Genomic DNA, 24575 nt, shown 5'->3' on the forward strand with positions numbered 1-24575 from the left:
TTTCCAGTTATTTTTGTCTGACTTAATTTGGTTAAGAATTGAAGAATTTATGATTATTTTTGTGAAAATAGTTTTTGAAGGATGAAACCCTGAACTAGGGTATTCCATGGCAATAAAGAATTTGTTCTCTCATGTTGTGGTGAGTTTTATGATTTGAAATCTTGAATGAAGGTCTTTAGGGATGGAGTCTAACCTTTGAAAGTGGTTTTGGGTTGATTGGTGGTGTATGGTGGAAGTACTTGATAGAGAGTCCTTGTGTAAAGGTTATGTTGTGACTACCTTGTAGAATGAATGAATATCATTTGTATTGTCACTTAATGATTAGATTGTGAGTTTTGGAGTTGAGATGAGTGGTTGATCTTTTTATATTCCTCTTGATTCAATTTTAAGGTTTTGTATTAGTTTTGGGTTAGTAATACCCTTGAAGGTTTTATGGTTTGTTATAGATTCTCTGCATCAACAAGGAAGGGTACACTTGAAACCAGACAGATCAGTCTTATACGGGGTACTCACTCTTTGAAACCAGACATTCTTATCTATCACTGAGCAATCAAAACAATGAAATAGATCAGTATGGCTGTTGGATTTTATCCTATTTAGCCTTATCTTTATCAATTTATGGTAGTTCATGTTTCATCTTGACAAAACTTAAAAATCAAAAAATCACACAATCAACCAAAACATTCAAACATGATCCAAAAAAAACCTAAAAATTGAAAACAATCAAAACTTGCAATGAAATGTCTCGTGAGAATCAAATACCCTAGTAGATATCCAACAAACACTTCGCACAAAGTTCACAAGGGATAACAATATCTGATCAAAATATGCAACCAAGTTGATCAAATTGTCTTATCAATCGACAACTATCCATATCAACATGATCATTATCATGTCTTAAATAGAATCAGGTACACTCAAAACTAGACATATTAGTCTTAAATGGGGTCCAAATCTTTTGAAACCAGACATTATCAACCATCACATCAAACAAATCAAAGCAAAGGCACAATCAATCTAGCTACTGGGTTTTTTCTAGTTTGGTTTTTTATCTTTTATCAATTGGAAAAGATCATGTTTCTATGATACTCAAGGATGTCCACAAAAGTGACTAGAGGAGCCATGATGGGCATGATCTTTTACTTTGTTTGTTGTTTTGTGGTGTGAACCAATGAAGATCTGGGGCAATTTCTCTAGTGGGTGTTTGTGATAGGAGCATTCAACCCGTGAATGCCACACATACCTCGACCCCTAGCATAATTCCCAAAATGGAGGGTTCATTCCTTGTCTGTAATGTATTTATTTCTTGCAGTGAGATATCTATACGCCCTGGTTCTTTATATGTTGGTTTACTAAGCTTCATCGTTACATAACAAGGCTCAATGATGATAATGTGTTGCACTATGAATAAAGGAAAATAAGAGTATTCATCACCATCATTCACTATCATCATCAATCATATCAGTTCATTTCATCAAGATTGACTCGTGTATCATCATCAATCATATCATTTCATTTTCTCATCTCATCATGCTGATTCTATGTCATCTAACATATTCTACTTTCAATCATTTCATTTCAATTTCTACTCACATATTTCTAATTCCATCTCAAACCATTTCCTCACATCAATTAATTCTATTTTCTGTCATTCTTCACTTTCATAATATCTTCATCTTTCATCAATCATTTGTCTTATACAGGATTTATCTTTCCTGAAACTAGACATGATCATCTATCTTCATCTTATACAGGGTGTATCCTTCCTAAAACCAAACATTTTGATCATTTTTGTCTTATACAGGATGTGTACTTCCCAAAACTAGGCTTTATCTTTATCAGATCAATCCGGTCGATCCTATCAATCTTATCATTCAATCAATCTACAAATCATTCTAACTATTTCTTCTATCCAATAAAACTCATTCATGTTATCAAATAACCCTTCTTCCATCTCTCATATAACATTCTTCTTCTTTCAAGAGATCATTCATGCCTTCAATGCACAAACATTCTCTCGAGGAGGCATTATACCCTAATATCACTGGGGCATATTGGGGCAACTTTTTTCATTTTCTTTAAAACAACATAGTTTCGACATTGTCTCAAAGAGGGGCAAATGTAGACACCTAAAAATGTCTCATCAGTCATTGCTAATTATTCTTCTTAATTAAATAATTATTTAATTATTTAATTAAGTTAATTAATTTTTCTCAACTGACCTAATCATCATTATTCATTTTTCTTACTAATTTTCCAATTTCTATCTATTCTTCTTCTTCATCAAACCCCTTTCTCAAATATTAATTATTTAATTAATTATGATTAATTCCCTTAATTAAATAATATTTATTATTTAATTAATTTTATTTCTAATGTTTAAATAATTTCATTTAAATTAATCAACTTATTCCTACAAATCCCCAAATTCGAATTTCAAATAATTCCATCTAATTTCACTTCTCTCGAATTCACAATTCCCCAAATGTGGATTTCAATTAATTTCATCTAATTCCAAATCATCAAGTTAATATTACGCCAAATCTGAATTTCAGTAAATTTCATGTGCATTTCAGCATTCGAAAGTCCAAATTCAAATCCAAATTAAAAATCAAAATCAAATTCAATTTCAAAATCCTACAACACATGTTGAAATCATAACTGATTGATCAAATTAGTTGACTAATTAGTTAACTCTGTTAACCCCTCAATCACCCCTTTTCACTCCAAATCACCTTTTCTGACTGATCAATCAATCCACTTATCTCTCCAATCAATTCAGTCTTCTATTCAATCAACTCAATCAACTAACTAATCAATTGAGTCATCTGGCCAATCAATCTAGCCGACTACTCAATCAAATGAGTTAACAAGTCAATCAATCTCAATTAACAAATCAATCAACTATGTTAACTGATCAATCTAAATCAGTTCACTCCCAATTGGGATTTGAGTTCAAAATCCCCCCCCCCTCCACATCTGTGTTTGTTGCCCCCTATTTTTGCATTCATTGATTTTTTCCCTGTATTGAAATATTAATGCCGAGAGAATGTGTGTCAACTTTAGCATAAGTCTGTTTGTCTTGGCCGATTTGTATTCATGTCTAAAATGTTAGTGTGTTTTGAACCTTTTGTTTGAACCTCACGTTTATTTCAATAGTTCATAGGTTCATTGGTTCATCAAGTCTTTGTATATTATGTCTTCATTGTACCAAGTCTAACTTGTGCAGAAAGCTCATGCTGGGAATGAACTTGAACTATTGAACCTTCCTTGGTTTGAGAGTTTATTGGTTCAATGGTTCAGTGATTCCACGTTTAAAAAGAGAGCTTTGCAAAAGTGGATGCTGAGTAAGGGAACTGACGGGCATGCAAGGAATATTCCAAGAATCTTAGTGATTTATTTGAAAAGATTTTTCACTTAAGGTGGTAATCATTTTTTTGATAAGAGATCGCACAAAGTGTTATGTAATAAAAGAAAGTGTTAGAAGTGTCATCTCCACCATCACTCAACATGAGTGAATGAGTTGTGGTAATCATGAAACTGGATTTTTAGCCATTTATATCATTTTTGAACAAAAAGGATTTGTATCTTCATGAAAAAGATAAATTAAGAAAGGTCGAGGTTCGACGCTAGAGGTAATTTTCTCAGAATTAGTAGCCACTCAGTTGTATGAAAGGTGAGTTGAAAATATTCGCCATCTCTGTCATTTTCGTGCTTCAAGGAAGAAACTGTTAATTTTTGTTGTAGTGGTCGTAGTGGGTGTTACTGCAGCCTATTTTGGTTTTGAAAATGAGACCAGTTCCACCAAAATCAGGGCCTGAATCAGGTCTTAGTTGCTCTCTTCCAGAATTTGGGGATACATCCCTAGCTCATGTTGATTTAGATGAATTTTTAGAAAGAGATAATAATTCCTATGGTTTACCCATGATGGGAAGGATTGTAGATAGTGGGTTAATAGAAGCTTCAGTTTTCCCTTCTGCTATATAGTGCCTTGAGTTAGTACTCGAGTGCATGAACAAGTATGACCCCAAACATAGATGTATCAGAAATGCAAGTGGGGGTGTCTTGTTGAATGTGAATAGGGAAAATATTATGGTTGTCTTTAAAATTCGTGCTAAAGAGCCGTATGAAGATTGGACAATAAATACCTCGTATGGGTTTTTATGAGAAAAGAAAACCCAGTATAGAAGTGTTACAGCCATAAATTGGCTCCCAAAATTTTAGAAGGGTGGTTCCAGATTGCGCAAGCCCTTAACTAGAGAGAATTTGATTAAAGAAGTAAGGGACATTGTCATTTTGTTGCATAAGGTAAATGAAAGCCAACAACCATTTTATTGGGAAGAATCGATGTACTTTTTCATCCAGGTCATATTGGATGAGAAGAGATATATAGATTGGGTAGAATTAATTGTTGAGAGATTGCATGAAGGGCTAAATAATTACCTCAGAAATAAGAATTTTTATATGTCCTCATACTTTTTTTATTGTTTGGCTGATGGTATGATGAAAGAATAAGGATCCTATCAACTATTGAGAGGGGGGGGCGGTGAATCAGTAGATATAAAACTGATAATAACTTCTACCAATCTTAGAATCAACCTCTCAAAGTAAACTTTAAACTGACAAGTTAAACCACTAAACTATAAATGTAATATCACTGTCAAGTTTAACTGGTTGACTGTTACAACAGATTAATAGTAAACAACTAGAAACTCACAACCATCCAAATACTTTACTGACATAAGTAAAACCTCATTTCAGATTGCTGTTGGTTATCATGACTTATCAAAGTGGATCAAGTAGTTAAGCAATTCAACCATAATAAACATAACCACAAAAACATTCACCACTTGACACAATATTTTTGACATGGAAACCCAAATGGGAAAAACCACAGTGAGATGAGACTGACAAGTTAACCAACTGAACTCTTTTGAAGTTTGCTCTGTTAGGAGCCAAGCTTTTAGAAAAAGTCCTGTTAATAACAGATCCTGTTAGGGACCACCCAGTTAAGGTATTGACTATAATGTCCTATTAGAAGAAATACCCTGTGATGAATAACCTCGGTAGAGGATTTGAAATCCAAGCTAATGGACCACCTAGTTAGAGGATTTGAATACTACTAATCTTGTTAGAGCTTACCCGGTTAGGGGATTTCAACTGTTGTAATTGTTAGAAAACAACAGGAGTTTGCTGATCTGTTTGAATAACACTACACTTGCTTGTTTAGATCATTTTCATGCTCCTATCTACTTTTATACAAATTGCAGATGCATCATCCGGTTCGGCAACCACACACTCAACTGAAACTTTTCCAACTCTGAAACAAAACAACTCATCGACCTTATAAAAAAATCAATAGGTCGGTAAAACAACAAAAACCTAATTCTCTCATAGAGATTACAAACAAGCCAGTTCAAGTATGACCATTGGATTACATAACAATCTCTGCACATCATTCAAAAAGCCTCGACCTCTCCTTGATCACCGCTTCATCAAATTTAGTAACTCATCACGCATTTTGTATAACATGCAATGTAATTGCTCATTCCCTAGAAAAAAACCACTATCTCAATGCGCCAAAAATACTTTGAAACTCTCTTCATACAACATGCATATGTGTCATAATCATTGCCGCTCACCATCAGATCATAAACCAATATAACCAATTCACCAAACTTAACTGGTTAGGGTTTATTAAATCAATAGGTAGGTTTTACCAGTTCAACTATCCAATACTTAACAATACCGGTTCACTCCACAAAATTAACTACCAGTTATAGTTCCCTTCACTAGCTCTTCCTACCGGTTACAAAACAACAATATCATTACCAGCTAATTGACATCAATGACAACATAACATATCATTAATGCAATCTTCATGCAAATGCCAACATTGGCATGTGTTAGACCTTGGCCAGGTCTGCATCATGCAGAATGGGTTGATGGGATGAAAAATTATGATTACCATCTGCATCTTCAGCTACAAAAATGTCATGAAGATTTCAAAAGAGTTCATGATGTGTTTGTAGGGAGACTGGTTTATGAATTGTAAGGAAATGTGAACAAGTGATTATCCGATGAGGCTATGAAAGTAGTGAGTACATATGGAATTTATTTCATTCAGTATCCCCAGTTCACCTATATCAGGGTTGGAGGGTTCAAAGGAGATCCATTTAAACTACCGAGGTTTGCCCTTGATCGCTTTGTGCTAATTGAACTCTTCAAGTAGCTTTCTCATATTGACAATAAGACTCTGGCCTGACAAGATTCAGGCGTTTCTTTTCTAGTTGAGTTGGGTTATTATATTTTCCACTTTGTTTCTGATGCTTTGAACCTGGAGGTTGATTTCAAAAAGCTTAACCTTCAACACTATGTAGCCTGACCAAATTTTGACAATAAAGGTTATGCTCAGGTACATTTAGCTCTTAAAGAGAGTTTCTCTCATGTTCCACAACTTGAAGATTTTTGGGAGGATTGCGGAGATGAATTTGAAGTGAGAAGGAGAACATTTTCTAGGTTCATAGTAGACCAAATTATTTCCTTTCAACTCAGAATGAATGTAACGGGAATTGTGGATAATGGTGAAGATTTTATTTACCCACAGTATGCAGAAAAGTAAAGATTTCCCCAATCCTTGAGATAGAACAGGATAAGGAGGAAGATGAGATTCAAATGAGAACATTCCCTGTTATCCATAGAACTGAGAAGTGGCTACGAAAATAGAGACTGGGAAAACTAGTAATCAAAGATTTTCCTGTTCAAAAAGTTTTGTCTAATAAATCTGTTAAAACTTGTATTGCGGATGGTGCCAAGGTTAAACTTGAGGTAGATACTATCAAAAATTCAAAGAATTCTCTTGTTAGTCAGCTTCCAACTTGTGTTACAAGGTCAAGAACCAAGAACAAGGCCAAAAAGTTGCCAGAAAGTACAGTGGTGGTTGATTTGGAAGGGTCTCCTATAGTTGAGAATAGAATGACAAAACAAAACATCGAGATATCCACCCTGGAAGTCATAAATATTGAGAGAGGTTGAAAAGGAAGAAGAAGAAGAAGACACTGAAGGTTCATTGATTTTTGCCAATGTAAGTGTTGAGTAATCCTAAGCAAAGAAAGATGCAGGTCCCAGTACTCCTCATTGGTTAGACACCACTCTTAGTAGAAAAAAAGAGAAATGTGGTTCCTCTCTCGGTTCCTATTGAAGATATGGTTAGCAAATGCTTGGGTAAAACTCCAAAATTTAAAAGGTTGAAGACACTTTTGAAAATAGATTTTGATTAGGATATAGGTAATTGGACTATTGAGATAGCTCACCTTGTTTCGGATAAGGAAGTGGAAAATCCATCGGCAAAGGATTTTAGTCCCTCCTTTTCTTGTGCATAGAACACTTGGGAGGTCATGCAGATATCGTGGCCTAGGTTCCACGAGACAAGGAAATGTGGTGCTAGAGGATTGCACACATCAGAATTCCAAACTTTTTTGTTATACAAAACTTTTCGGTTGCTCATTTAGTTTGGAAACGTGTCACCATCATAGTATGGAACCAACCCAAAGATCTCATTTTGTAGCTGCTATCTCGGCCATGTAGGCCCTTTGGAAATTGTTTAGTGATGAGTTATAGGACAATTTCAAAAATTAGTTTTTCTAGTTATGTTTTAAAAAATGAATCTCGACTCAGGGTTAGAGTTATGTAACTCTATGTTTCCCTAAACTACAGTTAGCCGATCTGTGGCTATTTATATGTTTTTAAAAGACTATGTGAAGGTTCAAGAATTTTTGGCTTTCAGACTTGATACATTTTATTTTGCAGTTACATAACGTGTCAAAGAGAAATGCTCATTTATCTATGAATAAATGAAAGCGATTATTTTGGAGTCTCAAATCTGTGTGTTTGGTGTAAGAAATTGAATTTATGTGGGAGTTCATTTATGTCAAAATAGTCTTTGTTTCTTTATGGAATGTTATGCTCTTAAGGAGTAATTCAGTCTGAAAGTTTCTTTTGAATGAGAAGTGCGAAACATAACAAGGTTTGTGGGTTTTGTCATTTCAGAATTATATTTTAAAATTTGTATTTACAACATAGTTATGTGTAGATGTGAAAAATGCCTTTCGTACTTTCTAGTTAAAAGTATATGCATAGTTTATTTTCTTGTTTTAATTTATTGAAAATATAAAGAGGGAGTCGTACCTCAAGAACATTCAGAGGGAAACTTTCACAAGTTTACCCAACTCTTTGGTTAATGTTTTTTTCTTTAAGGGGCAATAGAGTGGTGTTATGTTAGTTTTATCAAAGGACAAATCTTTTAACCAACATATTTTGGTGACTCTGTTGGAGAGAGTGAATCAAGAATAGTCGCCTAGATACGAGAAAAATGGGGCTATCTCACAGTGATATGGAACTCACAAGTTAACTATCTGCAGTAATAGATAACTGACCGATTAAGGTCTACAAAGTGCTCTGCTAGGAGCAAATCTTGTTAGAGATCCCAAAATTTGATTAGAAGCTTATACCTTGTTAAAGGTAGTACCCTGTTAGGAGTAACCTCGATGGAGGATTTCTGAATCCAAACTAATGGATCACCCTGTTAGAGGATTTATACATTGAAGCTTGTTATATATTACTCGGTTAGGGGATTTGATTCTGCTGTAGTTGTTAGAAAACAATAGGATTGGTTTGATCTATCTGAGTAGCACAATACTTGCTTGAACAGATCATTCTAAACATAAACACTGCTCTTCTACATACTCTACAACTTAACTCTTTTTACTTTTGCACACAACATAACACTTTCACTTATTATCAAATAATTCATTGTGATGTCATATATATAGACATTATGATTTCATGTCAGCCTTAAGAAATCATAACACAATTTCCTAGCTGTAGTGTATCTGCACAAGTGATCATAATTCATCACAAAAATTACCGCCAAAAGTTTGTTTGTGGGATAACTCATAACGATCTGTGGTTACTCATCACAAAATTACCGAATACCGGTTGTAACAATCAAATACCAGTTTCAGTAAAACATATAAATCGTTATCCTTGAATTTCCTATCATGATCTCCGCTTGATCTCTATCTTGATCTTCATCTTGATGTTGACTAATGTTTATTCACTAGTTGTCTTTTGTGCATATACCGGTTGACACAAAGTACCGGTTAGAGATAAACCTCTTAGTATAACCTCTAGCATACCAGTTGTAGTATAAACAACTTGAAGTTATATCAATAGACAATATAAACATGTCTGTGTATGTGTTTCATCAATGACAACATATGATGAATATATTACAATCATCATCAAGCCAACATAGATAAGCTTCTATTTTATGGGTTTACTTCTTTTACACAATTGTGTGTTGTACTTCATAATTATCAACTTCAAGTGAGTCAATTTGAATCATCCTCTTCAATGGCTCTAGTTGATAAGAATGAAAGTGATCAACAATCATTTGTGAAGTTCAAACCCAACAAAGGTTTCATCAAGATAAATGACAACATCAACACTCAAGTGGCAACGATGACATCAGGTGTGGCCCCTTTATCCAAATACTTTAGAAAAGAATTTGTAGTGTCCTAAATTATGCCCAATGCATTTACGATACTTACGCATTGCATCCGATGCATTTATGACAAGGCTTATGATCAAGATCTCATTGTTTTGACATCATGAGGTCAAAATACAAAGTGCCTCCAATTGCCCTAAAACTTAATTTGGGACCATTTTGGTGCTGACAAAAGTGCATCGCACTAACGTTTCATCAGATTCCCAAATCTAGAATCGTATATCCTACATTAGACATTTTAGGGCATGTTCCTTATTGGAGCTCAAAATCACTGGTTTGATGATCCCTAAGAGCATGCCACCTTCTATGATCAAGATCAACAATTGATTTTGGCCAACTAATGGAATGACCAATTAGGTCTTACTTCCCTTCACTTCTGGTTCGGCCAGACCAAGGCGGGTATACCTTATCACCAGTTGTTCTCTTGTTGTACTGCGATCAACTAATGATGCTTAGGTAGATTATGTTACAATATTCCTATTTGAAATCACTCTTAAATGGCATGAAGATGAGAGTGATTATAATTTTACCCTATACTCCTACTTTGTAGAAATAAAACTGAAATGAAATTTTTTTTATGAAAATTGGAATGGAAGTGTTCTTAATTTATGGAATACAATGTTGAATATGTAATAGTGACTAGTGTCTTCTCCTTTTAATGGGCACATAGTCCTATAGAACCTTGTCTCTTTCGGTCTCCTACTAGATATTTTTGCAACTATCCACTATTGATACTCTCACAGTTGGTAATCCTATTATGATAGTCACTATACAGTACTGTATTTGATCAAACTCCTACAGTAACCATCCAAGAGTGTGCACCTTCTTGTTCATGAAACACAAATAACAAGATAGCAATAGTATGAAGAGTAACCCAAATGCAATCTCCAATCTTCTTAGTATTGAAATAACAAGCAGATTCGAAATAGTACACCAAAGTAATCTTAATGCAACATGTAAGTAGAGAGGTAACTGGTTTTATATTACTTTAAAGAAAAATTGTATCACAATATTGAAAGTATATGTGTCTGATATGTTATATTACAAAAATATCCTCTTATCTAAATCTGATCTTTTGTCCCCCTGATTTACATTTTGTATCTGTAGTGCCCCTACCCTAGTTGGCCTTGTAAAATCGGTTTGACCTTGGTTGATTTCCTATGTGGCATTCTTGAATGGTTGATTTACCGTGATGTAATGTTGTAGATTAGATAATATGATTATTGTGCGTACCTGTTAATGTGCTTTCACATCGATTCTTATGTAAGTTTAATTGTTTCCCTAATTCTTGTTTTTGATCTCGAGCTAACACCTTCATTAAATATATATATATATATATATATGCTTGTGCGAGTCTTGGTTGTAGGAGATTTTAGGTACAATACTGCCTAGGTGTGAGGTTTGTCTCCATCAAGATTCGCAGGGTTGAGTATACCTCTTTCATCCTTAGAATTTGGATTAGGTGGTCGTAAAACCCTTGTCTTGCCTTAGCCATGATCAAGTGAGCGTCTTGTGTGGTCCATCGGTTTCCCTTTTCATTTGGGTTTGTGTGTTGTGTGATTGGTTATCTTTCTTGGGTTGCGTGCCTTGCATGTGGTAAAATGGAGTATGTTATCCTAAGTATTTAATTCAATTTAATGTGTTCATTTATGCATAGGTAATTGAGAAATTTAAAATAAATAAGTTTCTTTTATGTGATTAATCATTAATTAAAAAGATCACTTTATTTATGTTTGTAGCGAGTTTAATTTAATGGTTAATTTTAAATAACGAAATTAATTAGTTTGTGCGTTTAAAAAAGGAAAGATTTAAAGTTATTTGAAATAGAAATAATTTAATCTCTTTTGCATTTTGGAAAAGAAAGGTTAATTTTACTTATTTAAGAAAATCAATTTTTATTAGAAAAGCAAGTTTAATTTATATGTATATTTGATATAGTGTGAAAGATTGGTTTTGGGAATTAATTTAATTAAAATATTTTATCCTCGTCAATATTGTGAAATATAAATGTTAGCTTAGTTAATATTGAGAAAATTAAAATTAAATGAGAGAGAAGCATTTTAATTTTAATTAGAAAAGCAAGTTAGATTATTTGAATAGTTGAAAAGAATGATTATTTTCATTTTTTATTTTAAAAAGTGCTTAAATTTGAATTTAGAAAATTAGGTCAAAATTTCATTCTTTTAACCTAGGTTGAAAAATATTTTGGGGGTTGTTGATTTTTTTTGGAGAAAGAAATATATTTTTGGATGGAGAAATTGGGGATTTTGGAAAGGATGGATTTTTCTACAGCTACAGGTTGGGCTCTTCTTCAAAATTCTTGCCAGGAATGCTTAAGGAGGTAGGAATTCTGGTTTACCTTTTTATTTCATTGTAAATCAAAGAAAATGTGTTGGGTTCTTCCTCATGAAATTCTGGTTTTAAAAATCCATGAATGTTCTTAAAATTTAAGTTTTAGTTTTGTGACTATTGGTTGTTTTGGGTCAAGATTGTTTAAATGGTTTTGTGGATGAGCAAATCTTGCCTATCTGAAGGTTATTGAGTATTTGGAAAATCATGAACTTGCTGGGAAAATTTTCCATACTGTTGTTTTGCACATTCTAGAAAATATATGAGACTGTGAATGAAAGGAATTGGAGGTTTTAGTTTATTATTGTTTTAGTTTACTTTTATTTCATTTGAGGGTTTTGTTGAGATTATCAAAAAAAAAAACATATACATGTCTGTAGATTGGAAACGAAATTTACCTCTCAGAAAATTCTGAGTCTGAGACTGCAAATTTGGGGGTATAGTTTATTTCATTTTATCGTGTGGGGGGGATTGTTGTTTTAATTTAAAATTTTATTGTTTATTTAAAATAAATAAATAAAAAAATAAAAAATAATAAAAATAAACTAGGTTTGGAGGGCGGAGGAGCTGAGGGCTCTACCCGTGCCCTCCTCCCCATGGGCCGCAAGGAGCCGTGACCACAAAGCGGCTGCAGGGTACCCTGCGTTCCACAGTGTGTCCGCGGGGAGTTGTGGGGGCTTCCTGCCTCTCCTATGATGGGAGGTGGGCCCCGTAGTGGTTTCCCCCTATTTTTTTAAAAAAAGTTTTTTTTTTTTTTTAAATAAAACTTATTGAAAGCAAAGTATATTTAATAGTTTTTTTTTGGTTATTATTAAGTATTATTAATATATATTTTATTAATAAAGGATTAATATTAATGGAGATTAATATATATATATATATATATATATATATATATATATATATATATATATATATATATTATATTTGAGATTATGTATTATTAAATTATTAATTGTTTACATTTTATTATCCAGGGGATTATAGATATGTAATGATTAATATTTAATTTGGGCATCAGTCTTAATGAGGAAGTACCTTTTGGAATAGATAGAATAATATTTTTTTTTATTGGAAGTTTTTGAATTAAAACATTTTTTTTTATTGGGGATTTTTAAATAATATATTGTTCAGGCATATAATATATTTCGATTTGAATGATATAGGTCATTTGGGAATTTTAGAATTGGACTGATAAGTTTATGAGTATTTGAAAAATGAAATATTTAGTATTGGATATTGTGAAAATTTAAACTATATGCTATTAGAATAATTGGAAATTTAATAGTGTTTGATTTGAGTATTGGTAAGTTAGTGATATTTTCATTTAGTGAAATAAAAGGTTTAGTTATATGCTTCCTCTGTATTGTGAATTAGACAAATGGTAATATTGCAATTGTGGCATTGTATTCCCCTTGTAATTGTGACTTTCTGTTAATGTATTTGGAAAACTTAGATCGTTTAGAAAACTTGACCAACTTTTATTGTTTAAACCAGTAGGAAAGAAGATTGCCCATTTCCGGTTATTGCCTATGCAAGTTAAATTTTTGTATTCGCTTTTGTTTAAAGTAATGGCAAGGCCTGGATATGTTGTTTGGACCCTGTCGTCTGGTTGGTTTGTGGTTGGCCATAGTTGGTCAGGTACCCTAGTTAGAGTACCCTCAGGCAATGGACCTTTGTACTAGCTTTTAATATGCTCAGTTGGACCTGTTTCTATGTAGGGATCATTTAGGATTTATTGACCGAAGTGGTCGTTTGCATATTGGTTGTGCTCGCCTAAAAGGTAGGAACGTAAATGACGTGAACCCTATGTAACTATAACTTAATTAATTATCAGAGGGGTCTTGCAGTTGAGAAAACTCAGAGATGTAGCCCTCTAGGGGTGAACTCCGAGATCATTCTCGTGTTATGCAATACTTTTGTTCTTGTGTTTCATGGTTAGTGTTAGCATGTATGGATGCAAATTTGATAGAATGCATAAGTGGGTTAGATGAGAATTATCGTAATGCATGTATGTAGTCGACTTTTAAATGCAATAAATGGATCATGAAGGAATGTACTCTAGTAATGTTAATGAAAATAGGTATGCATGAAAAGACCTCATTAGTTATGATGATATTATAGAGCGTTTTTGAACAAGATGCATGGTATGAGTTTAATGCAAAATTGAACGTAATGAATGGATAATAATTATTGGATGAACTCGTCATATTACCTAAATTGTTATTCTAATGGATGAACTTCATTTAGTTACTTACATTTTAATCTTCATAAATGAACTTCATCATAATACCTATATTTTAACTAAATTGGATGAACTCATTTAGTTATTTACATTTTATTCTCAATAAATGAACTTCATCTTAATAGCTACATTCTAACTATAATGGATGTGTAGACACCTAAAAATGGTCAACGCTTGCGGAATCATACTTTAACATTTGTGCATTGCCTCATTTTAGGTTTTCGCATCGCATTAACATTTCTCCTATTTCACGCACTTGGTTTTTATCATTTGCGAGCATCGAGTCATTCTTCTACATTCTTCATTCGTCTCGCTCTCAAATTTGGTCTTATCAACAACACTCTCCAGTCATGATTTTGATCGATCTTATCCTATCGCATCAATGTGCGTGCTCATTTGTCATCATTTTGGACATAATCAATCCTAATTAGGGTTTTGTCCTCTTATCAATCTTATCATCTGGCGATCGATTTGTCATCAATCCTTATCATTTTCAATCTTGTCGTTTTGCGATCGATTTGTCATTGATCGTTGTCATGTTCAATCTTGTCATTTTGCGATCGATTTGTCATCGATCGTGGTCATTTTCAATCTTGTCATCTTGCAATCTATTTTGTCATCGATCCTTGTCCTCTTGTCAATTTTGTCATTTTGCGATTAATTTGCCATCGATCATTATCTTTCTCAATCATGTCAATTTGGATCAATTAGTCATTGTTCCTCGTCAATTGGCACATTTATCAATCAAATCATTCATCAGCATTGGTCTTTTATCAAGTCAAAATCATGATCAAATCGATCCTTCAATCAGGACCTAATTGTCATCCTTGCATTTCTAATTCATCTTTTAGGGTTTCATGATTTTATTCATTTAATCCTGTTTGACATTTCCCCCTCTAGGATTAATAAATTATTTATTTATCCTAAGTCTTCGTGTCACAATTAAATGTTTATTTAATTGGCTAACTAATTATTCCTCTTTTTGTGAATTAATTAATAAATGACAAATTATTAATTGATTTACCTAATTTCTCCTAATTCCTAATTTCCTAAATTTTCATCAATTTCTAATTCCTAATTTTCCAATTTTCTAATTCCTAATTTTCCAATTTTCTAATTTCCTAATTTCTAATTTTCAATTCTCTCCTATTTTTCTCCTAATTTCATGGGAATGACATTTCAATTTGTCATAATTTGTCATAATTGACAATCAATCAATTTTGACATAGAAATTTGTCATAATTTTGTCATAAATTATCAATCAATCAATTTTGCATAGAAAGTGCAAATTTGTCATAATTGACATAATTGATTTGCAATTTCCATTTGAATCTCTTCATGCTAATTTGATCATCTCTCCAATTTGTCTATAAATTGGATGAATTTCTTCAATCCCAATCTAATAATCACATTATCTAATAATCACATTATCGATCTAATAATCACTTGTTTGAATTACTTTGTCGAATCAATCACGCTTTGAGTATTCTTGTGCCAATGTCAATCTTGCTTTCACATTAGGTTTATGCACTTGAAGGTGAGATCCACAAACAAAGGCTATTTGAAGAAGAAAGAAGGACAATGGAGCCACATGAAGGAGATATTCAGATTTGCATTTGGTTTGCTTAGCTTTTAATCTTGAATGTTTTGCTTTCATGTCTTTATTGAGTGTGTTTAGGATTGATCATTACATTTGAGCTTTTGTGATTGAGCTATTATTAATATTACTTTCTTTGATGATTTCCGATTTCCTAGCTACATTAATTGGTGAACCTGACGTGAACTAACCCCCTAATCATGCTTTTGAGTGCTTTTGAGTTGATTTGCAATTCAAAAACCCAAGAAACATTGTAGTGCAGTGTTTTCTGGGAACTTCTGCACCTGTGTCAAGCATTCTGCGTCTGTGTCAGACATTCTGCGCTTGTGTCAAGGACATTCTATGCCTGTGTCAGACATTTTGCACCTGTGTTAGACATTCTGCGCCTGTGTAGGGCCAGAAACAGAGGTAAAAGACAATGTTTTTCACTTGCAAATTGTTTTCTTTTGCATTCTGTTTCTTCTTTTTTGGTTTTGTTGGTACTGATTCTCTGTGTAGAACCTTGACATACGCATGGCAAAGACAACAAATGAAACTACTAACATGTTTTATGCAGGTTTGATAGTCAAAGACTAAACATATCAAACTTCTGACTTGGGTTTTTGCAGGTTGCCTTGGACTACAACTAAACTTTGTGTTTGCAATTAATATTTAGGCACCTAGTGATTTCTAAATAAGATGGAATGAATGTATGTTTTCTTTGATTGTTGAGTTTGACATTGGAGTAGGAGAGTATGCTCTCATCCTTCTTAGGGTGATCAGAAATCTAGATCTTCAATACCATGCTCATGTTTTTGATTGTGTGTCACCTTTAGAGGGCCTGCCTTCCCGACCATTTGCTTTTGCAAGAAAGTGATAATCATGAGAAGGGAACGACCCAAAGTGAGTACGGCTAGAATACCTTGGCATTCTAACTCACTATAAACAAATACCTGATGGGCGAAAGCTTTGAAGGAAGGGTTGCGTGGGAATTGCAGTTACTTGGGAAGTGATGACCCTTGAACTCTTTCTCATTTCAACATCTAAGTAGGACCTCATGGTCTAAATTGTTCTTGTGTGACTACATTTGTTTGGTATCTTGATGGGCTTAATGTCTCAATCATGCTTGCGTGACATCAAGGAGTAACACTTAACAAAAATCCTTACTAAACACCTTGTATTTAGAGGCCAAAAATCCTTCTAGTTGCTTGAGAAGGACAAGTTCGGATACTTGGAAGAGATACTAAGTTCGCCATGGGGAGATTTCCATGGGGACTGATGCTTGGCTTCCCTGAGAAGTGAGTGCTATGGAGGGGAGCCCATGGGGTCAAGCATCTATGTATTCTCCTTGAATCTCATAACGAGTCTACCTCTCAAGTACCTACTGTCCTTGCCATCTATAAGAAATGTGTGAATGAGCATGATTGTCTTGAGTCTAAGTTGAATTATCTTGTCTTATTTGCTTATCAAAAGTTGAGTTGTGTCTCATTTCAAAAACATGACAAATTGATTCAAAACAAGGTTAAACACAAGAGTATTTCATCCAACAAAGTTCAAAACACCTTCAAACATGGTTGTCAAACATTTTTCAAAATCTTGTCTCAACATTCATGTCACTTAGATTTAGGTTCATCCTAGGTTTGCATTTTGCAAAGTCATTGTCAATTACCAAGGTTAAGTTTCACCTAGGTCATACTCCTTTGCATATCAATAAGGGTCATCCATTTGCATGTGTCCTCTTGCATTAAAGTCATACCATTGTCATACATTCATATTTGCATACCCTAGGTCTCTTCATTAAGTTTAGGTCATTATCATATCATATTAGGGTTATTTGCATAGTAATTGTCCCTTTGCATATAGTGTCAAAACTAGGTTTTGTCATACTTGAGTAATCCAAATCTTTGATAAACCCTAAGTCATTGTTAAGAAGTCTAGACCTTATCAAACCTTTTCTCTTTATGTCATTATTGTCATTTGGTCAAACCTAGCTTAGTATCCAAGCATATAGGGGAGACGTTGTCATTTGTCCTTTTGTCACTTGGTCCTTTTGTCCTTTGAGGTCTAGACATCATTTCAATTTCCTAAGGGTCTCTTTTAGATTTTCATTCCAAAAAGTTTGTCAAAAGCTTGAAAAACAACCAAAAACATAGGTTACATTCTTGCCATAGATTGCATTTTCATTTATTTAGGTTGCATTTAGTTGCATATCATACATCATCCTTTTAAAATAAAAAATTCCAAAAATATTGCATTTGCGTAGTGACATGTCTATTGAAACAAGGTTCCAAGAACCAATGATGCAACAAAGTTTGACATATCAACCAACAATGCAATCACAATTATATCCAACCCAACAACAAGGCAATATCGATCAAACTTTTTATGATGAAACAAGTCTCCAAATACAAAAACTAGAGGAGAAACTAGCTCAAGAAACAAAGATATTGGAACAAAGAGTGAAAAACATTGAGAAGAATAGATCACAAATGTCCAAAATGTTTCAAAAATTTCCAGGTCGAAATCCAAAGATTGAGCCAATTGATGTAAGATCTCTTCTTGAACGACCAGACATACCAGCTCTCCTCTCCCAAATAGAGATGATGAAACAATTTCAAGAAAAGAGACAACAATAATTTCAACATTATGTGCCTCCACAACAAGAACAAGAAGGTGTTTACTATCAATCACATTTTCAACCATCACAACCAATTGTTCAACAGTTCGAACATTTCCAACAGACAGAACCAATGGTCCAACATATACAACCAATGGTCCAATTTCAACAATATGTCCAACCAACTATACAATGTCAACAAATAGTTCAGCCAATGGTGGAATATCAACAAGTTCAATCAACATATCAATGTCAACAACTACAACCAAACATTCAAAAACAAAGGTTGTAGCACATACCAACCCAAGTTTCAAACATGTCAGAACAATTGAACCAAGTCCAATATTAAACCATGACATCAGATCAAAACCAAGTCCTTTCCAAACAAGTTCAAATTCCAGATACAACTATGTCAAAACCTCAAAAGAAAGGTGGCTTTATTGCAATGCTCTTAAGGAAATTACCAAGTGAGTTCTTTGAAGAAGATCAAGATAATACACTTATGTCTAGCAATGCCTCATCCCCTCGCAAGCAAATTGACTCTCCAGTGGCATCTATCCTTACACCTCTAGAAGTTTCACAAGAACCTTCCATATTGTCCTCATCAAACAATACACCCAAGGATGCAATTATCCAAGGGCTATCCATAATTGATTGCCAAAATAATCCAATTCATGATCCACATCCTTGTCATGTTTCAGAAATACAAGACCCAATGCCACCATGCACTTTATTGCCATTACCTGTTTTAGAGGACCCCATTCGAAGTCCTTCTTCCTCATGTTCAAGCATTGATTCCTTGCCAGAATCCATCACAAATGTTCAAAGTGCATCTCCTTCATGCCAAAACATTGATTCCTTGTCAGAATCCCCCATGCATATCCAAAGTCCAACCTCATGTCAAGAGGATAATTTAGAGCGTGAAGAAATGAGTCCTAAAGAAAATCAAGATCAAGATCCTGAAACCTTATCATCCCATCCAATTGTTGACCAGGAATCCATCTTCCCAGACACTCATGACGATTCCCCTATTCTTGTCCATCCTATCCAAAGTCCTATTGACACTCCATTCCCCGAGCAAGATCAAGATATCCCAGTCCATCAAATCCCAAATGATCCCCTTCCATTTCATGAAAAAAATGTCCTTTCAAATCCCATTGGCATTCCACTTCCTGAGAAAGATCAAGATATCCTTTCCATCCTTTATGATGATCCCATTGAAAGTCAAGAGCAAAGCACCTTTAAAGAGGATTCCAATGATCTTCCTCCTTGTCAAGATCAAATTATTCCTTTAGATCCTCCACAAGATCCACTTGTTCCTCCATCTCCTTGTCCTAATGCTCCATATACACGCCAAGCTTGCATTTCTTTTGATGATCCCATTATTTTTCCCATTCCATCTCTCGAAGAGCCTATCATTGAACCATGTCCACTACACAATCCTAGTCCCTCTCATGATCCTAATCCACTTCATGATTCTAACATGTTAGTGCAAGATGTTCATGAACCCTTGACATGCATAATGGGTTCTTCCACTTTGGTGCAATCCAATCCACTCCAAGATCTCATTATTTCTCTCATATCATATCCACCTCATAATGGACTCGTGTCTTCTTCCCAAAGAAAAGAGTATCCTACAAGTCAAGATATTCATAAAGGAAAAGGAGTAGACCTTCATGAGAAAGAATCCCTTCATGTTAAAGAAAATATTAAGGGTCATGTCTACACAACTCACTCTCAAGACGTTGGTATCCCTCCCTCAAAATCAAAACATACACCTTCCCCATCATCTCTTCCATCCATCTTAGGTCCTTATATCCCTTCCTCCTTTATGCAAGGTTAGCAAAGGCAGACATCCTTGAGTAAATTTCATCAATCCAAAAGAACTCCACTTCATTCCTATCCATCCATGCATTCATTTCCCCCTCCAAGCAATTTGGATGCCAAGTATAAAAGTGATAAGTCTAGCAATCCACATGTATTCCAGGATCAACATGTCCAATATAATCGACATGTAAAAACAAAGAACAATATGATCTATAAAGAAAAAGAAATATCCAAAAGGCCACAAAGGCCCATTGCTCAAAAACAAAATTCAAAATACATATGGGTTCCTAAATCCCGTGTGCAAGCAATGCATTCCAAAGAACAACAAAAGCATGAAAAATCAAAAACCATGTGGATCCCTAAGCAACTCCTTGAAGCAAAAAAGCCTAAAGAAACATCCAACTTGGCATTCAAAATTGCTATTCCTCCATCCAAACCTTCCAAGTCTATTTCTCCACCACCTTCTTCATCCGTTTTGGGCCCTTATGTCCCAAAATCCATAGTCGTTCCTTCGTCAAAATCTCAATATCCAAAATACATTTTTCCTCCATCAATCCATCACCCCTCAAGGTGTGTGCCAATGTTGATCTTGCCTTCATTTCCATCCACTGAAGCCCAGTTCTTCCAATACCCTATCCATTATCCAATGCATATTTTCCATCCTTCAATCCCTTTGATCCAATCCTTTGCATAAATCCTTGCCTTAGTTTCATCTTATTTTCTATGTCCTTATCCTACCAACGTCTTTGAGCATACTTTTAAAGGTCATGGTCCATTTTTTTTTCAAGGTTACTATCCAAACAAAAAGATGCTTGAGTCCTTCTTCCATCCCCTATCATGTGTCCATCTTCTATTGAAAAAGTCAAAATACAAAAAAAGTAAAAAAAAAGTGAAAAAAAAAGACAAAAGAAAAAAAGTAAAGCAAAAATAATTCATCCACTGGTGAAAACCTGGCAAACAGGCACCTTGGGCAAGTACCATGATGAAAACTTGGCAAACAGGCATCATGCGTAATCTATGAACTTCTTGCACATCACACTTGGGGGCAGGTTTTATCCTATCATATCCTTTTGTCCTTCATTGTTCCATTATCCTATCGAACCCTTGTCATTACCCTTCATATCCTATCATCCCTCATGTTCAGTTTCCCTTTCCACCTTTGATCTTGACAAGGCTAAGGATCATCATGAGCATCATGCATCTTGTTTGTAGCTTTTAGTCTATCATAGCTTTTGGTCTTTATCCATTTTCTTATTACAAACTTTCATCCATATTCCCTAGCTTATTGCAACTTTCTGCCACTATCCCTTAGCCTACCCCGACTTTCAGTCCATGTCCCTTATCCATTCTTGGTCTTGCTTATCCTATCCATCTCTTATCACTATCCATACACTCTGTTTCATTCCTTGATCTTGATCTGACATAAGGACGCAAAATTTAAACATGGTTTCAAAAACCTCTTGACATGTCCCTCATGCCATGTTCCTGCTTTACATTGTCATATCCAGTCTCTTGTCCCATCATGCAATAGCCCTTCAAAATTGCATCTGTATTGTATCCATAATAAAAGGCCTTTGTCTTCCCTCTATCCACCATCATTTCAGAAAGCCTATTTATTCACCTATCATATTCCTTTCCTTGCTAGACACTGGGGGAAAAATCATAAAAATTGAAAAATGTCCTGAAATAAATCAAAAATAAAAAAAATTGGAAAAAGTCCTTAAAAAATCTCTAAAAAATTGAAAAATGTCCTGAAATAACTCAAAAAAATTGAATAATGTCCTGAAATAATCATAAAAATTGAAAAATGTCCTGAAATAATTCAAAAAAAAATAAAATTGAAAAATGTTCTGAAATAATCATCAAAATTGAAAAATGTCCTGAAATAATCCAAAAAAATTGCAAAATGTCCTGAAATAATTCAAAAAAATCAAATAATGTTCTGAAAAAATCCCTAAAAAGTCATATAAAGTCCTGAAAAAAATGAACACAAACACATTTCAAAACATTAAAATCCAAAAACAAGCATTTTGCATTTTGTCAATAAATGATCCCTTTGTGCATAGATAGATCCCTGAGCATCCCTCCAACGACACGCAATCCAACACCATGCTTTAAATGAAATCATGCGTTAACAAATGAAATTTTTCAATCAAACCAGATATTCCAACTGATCAAAAATTGTCATATCAATCAACCTCCAAATCATTTGTCCTTGGCACACTATCATGGGTCTTATACAAGGTGTGGTATACTCGAAACCAGACTGTGTCCTGTCTTAGACGGGGTACCACATGTCCTGAAACCAGACAGCATGATCATCCTATCAGCACTTTCAACTTTTGGCAATGAAGATCAAGATGTTTGTTTGATTTGTTGGAATTTGTGCATCTTATCTTTTTAACTGATTTATCTTTGGCTTCGGTCATGTTCCTATGTTGCTCGATGATGTCACTGAGTGATTTAGAGTGACCGGGATGGTTCATGGTCCCTTTCTTTTTTGTTGTGATTGTTGTTTGTCTGTGATGTGTCTGTCTTTTACAAAAAGGGTTGCATTTCAGCTCTAGCCTTCCATGCCATGATGCTACGCATCCATTTTGCTACATTAAAATAAAGGTTCTCACCTACAAAGTGCATTAGTGAAAGCAAGTTTTTTCTTCGTCTCTAACTGTCCTCTGTTTCATTTCTTCTTACTAACATTTCTTCCGTCAGTTCGGTCTAGTGCTCCGATTTCTCCACACACATATGTTGCATCCTGCATTCATTGGTTAGTACATTTGCATTATATCAAGCATCACATCAAGCATTTTATCCATTTCATATTATCAATGCATCAAAAATACGTAAAACATACATCAACAGTGCACAAGTCATCCATACATGGAAAATAACATATGTCATAACACATTGCATCCCATCATATCGATGCATATCATATCACATATCACAATAATATCAGAGTACAAAATTGGACTATCTGTCCTAAGTATGGCCCGCAGGCTGACTACAAAATGTCAAACTACATCTGTCCGTCATATGGAGCATGTGCCTCTGTCACTACATGCTCCCTCTATCCTCCTCATCCCTACCATGTCTCATGGATGATGTCCCTCCTGGTCCTGGCTGTGGTGGTCTCATCGGTCCACTCACCCCCATGCTGCTCAATGACCTTCGAGAGCATGCCCTGCTCTCTACCCTCGATCGTGCCCGATATGAAGCTGCTCTTTGCTCTGGTGGAACTGCACTCTCATATAGTGTTCTCCAATGGCGTATCTCCTCTCTGGTCTCTATCAACATCTGTGCCATCTCCCGTGCAGTGGCATCCCGAATCGACCCAATATACTCAGTGACTCTCTGTTCTTCTCGTTGTGCCTGAGCTATTGTTGTATCTCGAGCCGCTGTAAGTCTGGCTATCTCCACTCTGAACTGCTCATTCTGTCTCTCTAAAATCGCAATATGATCATGCTGACTCGCTATGGTAGCCCTGCCCATCTCCATCTCCTCTATGCTAGCTGTCTCTGGCTCTATGGGTATATCCCGCAATGCCTCCTACTCACCTGAATCTGGCTCATCCTCGTCATTCCCATCCTCATCTCTGTCCTCATCATCCCCCTCATCCTCATCCCCGCCCTCATCCTCCTCATCCTCATCTCCCTCCTCCTCTCCTGCGAGTGGGAAATCCTCCTGTCTCCTCGGTACTGGAATATCAGGATCTGTCAATGGCATTGGCCACCGTCGTGCAAACCATCTCTCATACTCCTTTGTCATCCCGGCATCCACTACATCTGATCTCCAATCCCACTATCTTTGTTGTAGCTGTGTGAAGTCAGCATGTGCTATGTGTGGCTGAATCATACTCCCCCACTGACTCGTCTCTCTGTGAGATCGAGCAAAGTGTGCAGTCCTCCTAGGTACATCCTGCCTCTCTCCAAACTATCGTCTGACTCTCTCTGGCAGGTACATCTCAATCACTCTCTGGTGATTCACTGGTCACCCAGTCAGGTACCTCTCCTATCTACAATACGGTAGCTCATCACTATCATCTGACCATCTAGGGCAATCACGATATGGCCTCCATGTGAACTCTCTTAGTCTGTCTAGCTCATGTCGCCAATATAGTATGTATCCAAACGGACCATGGCTCAGTGCTCCTCCATAGCAGTACACGTATGGTCGATGTGGTACTACCTGTCTCTTTGTAATCGGTCGACATATGGCTATGTGCTCAAATGCCCATACCTATAGCAATGTGACTCCACAGCTCAAAGTCTGCACTCCCTGATATGCTATCTGATGCAACTGAAAATACAACATAGCCAGTACACATGGTCCCCATGCATACACCGTACCCTCTGTTGCCATCCACTCTAGCACTCTTCCCCATCCAATAGGG

Source organism: Cryptomeria japonica, chromosome 11, assembly GCF_030272615.1.
Source record: "Cryptomeria japonica chromosome 11, Sugi_1.0, whole genome shotgun sequence".
NCBI classification, from domain to species: Eukaryota; Viridiplantae; Streptophyta; class Pinopsida; order Cupressales; family Cupressaceae; genus Cryptomeria; species Cryptomeria japonica.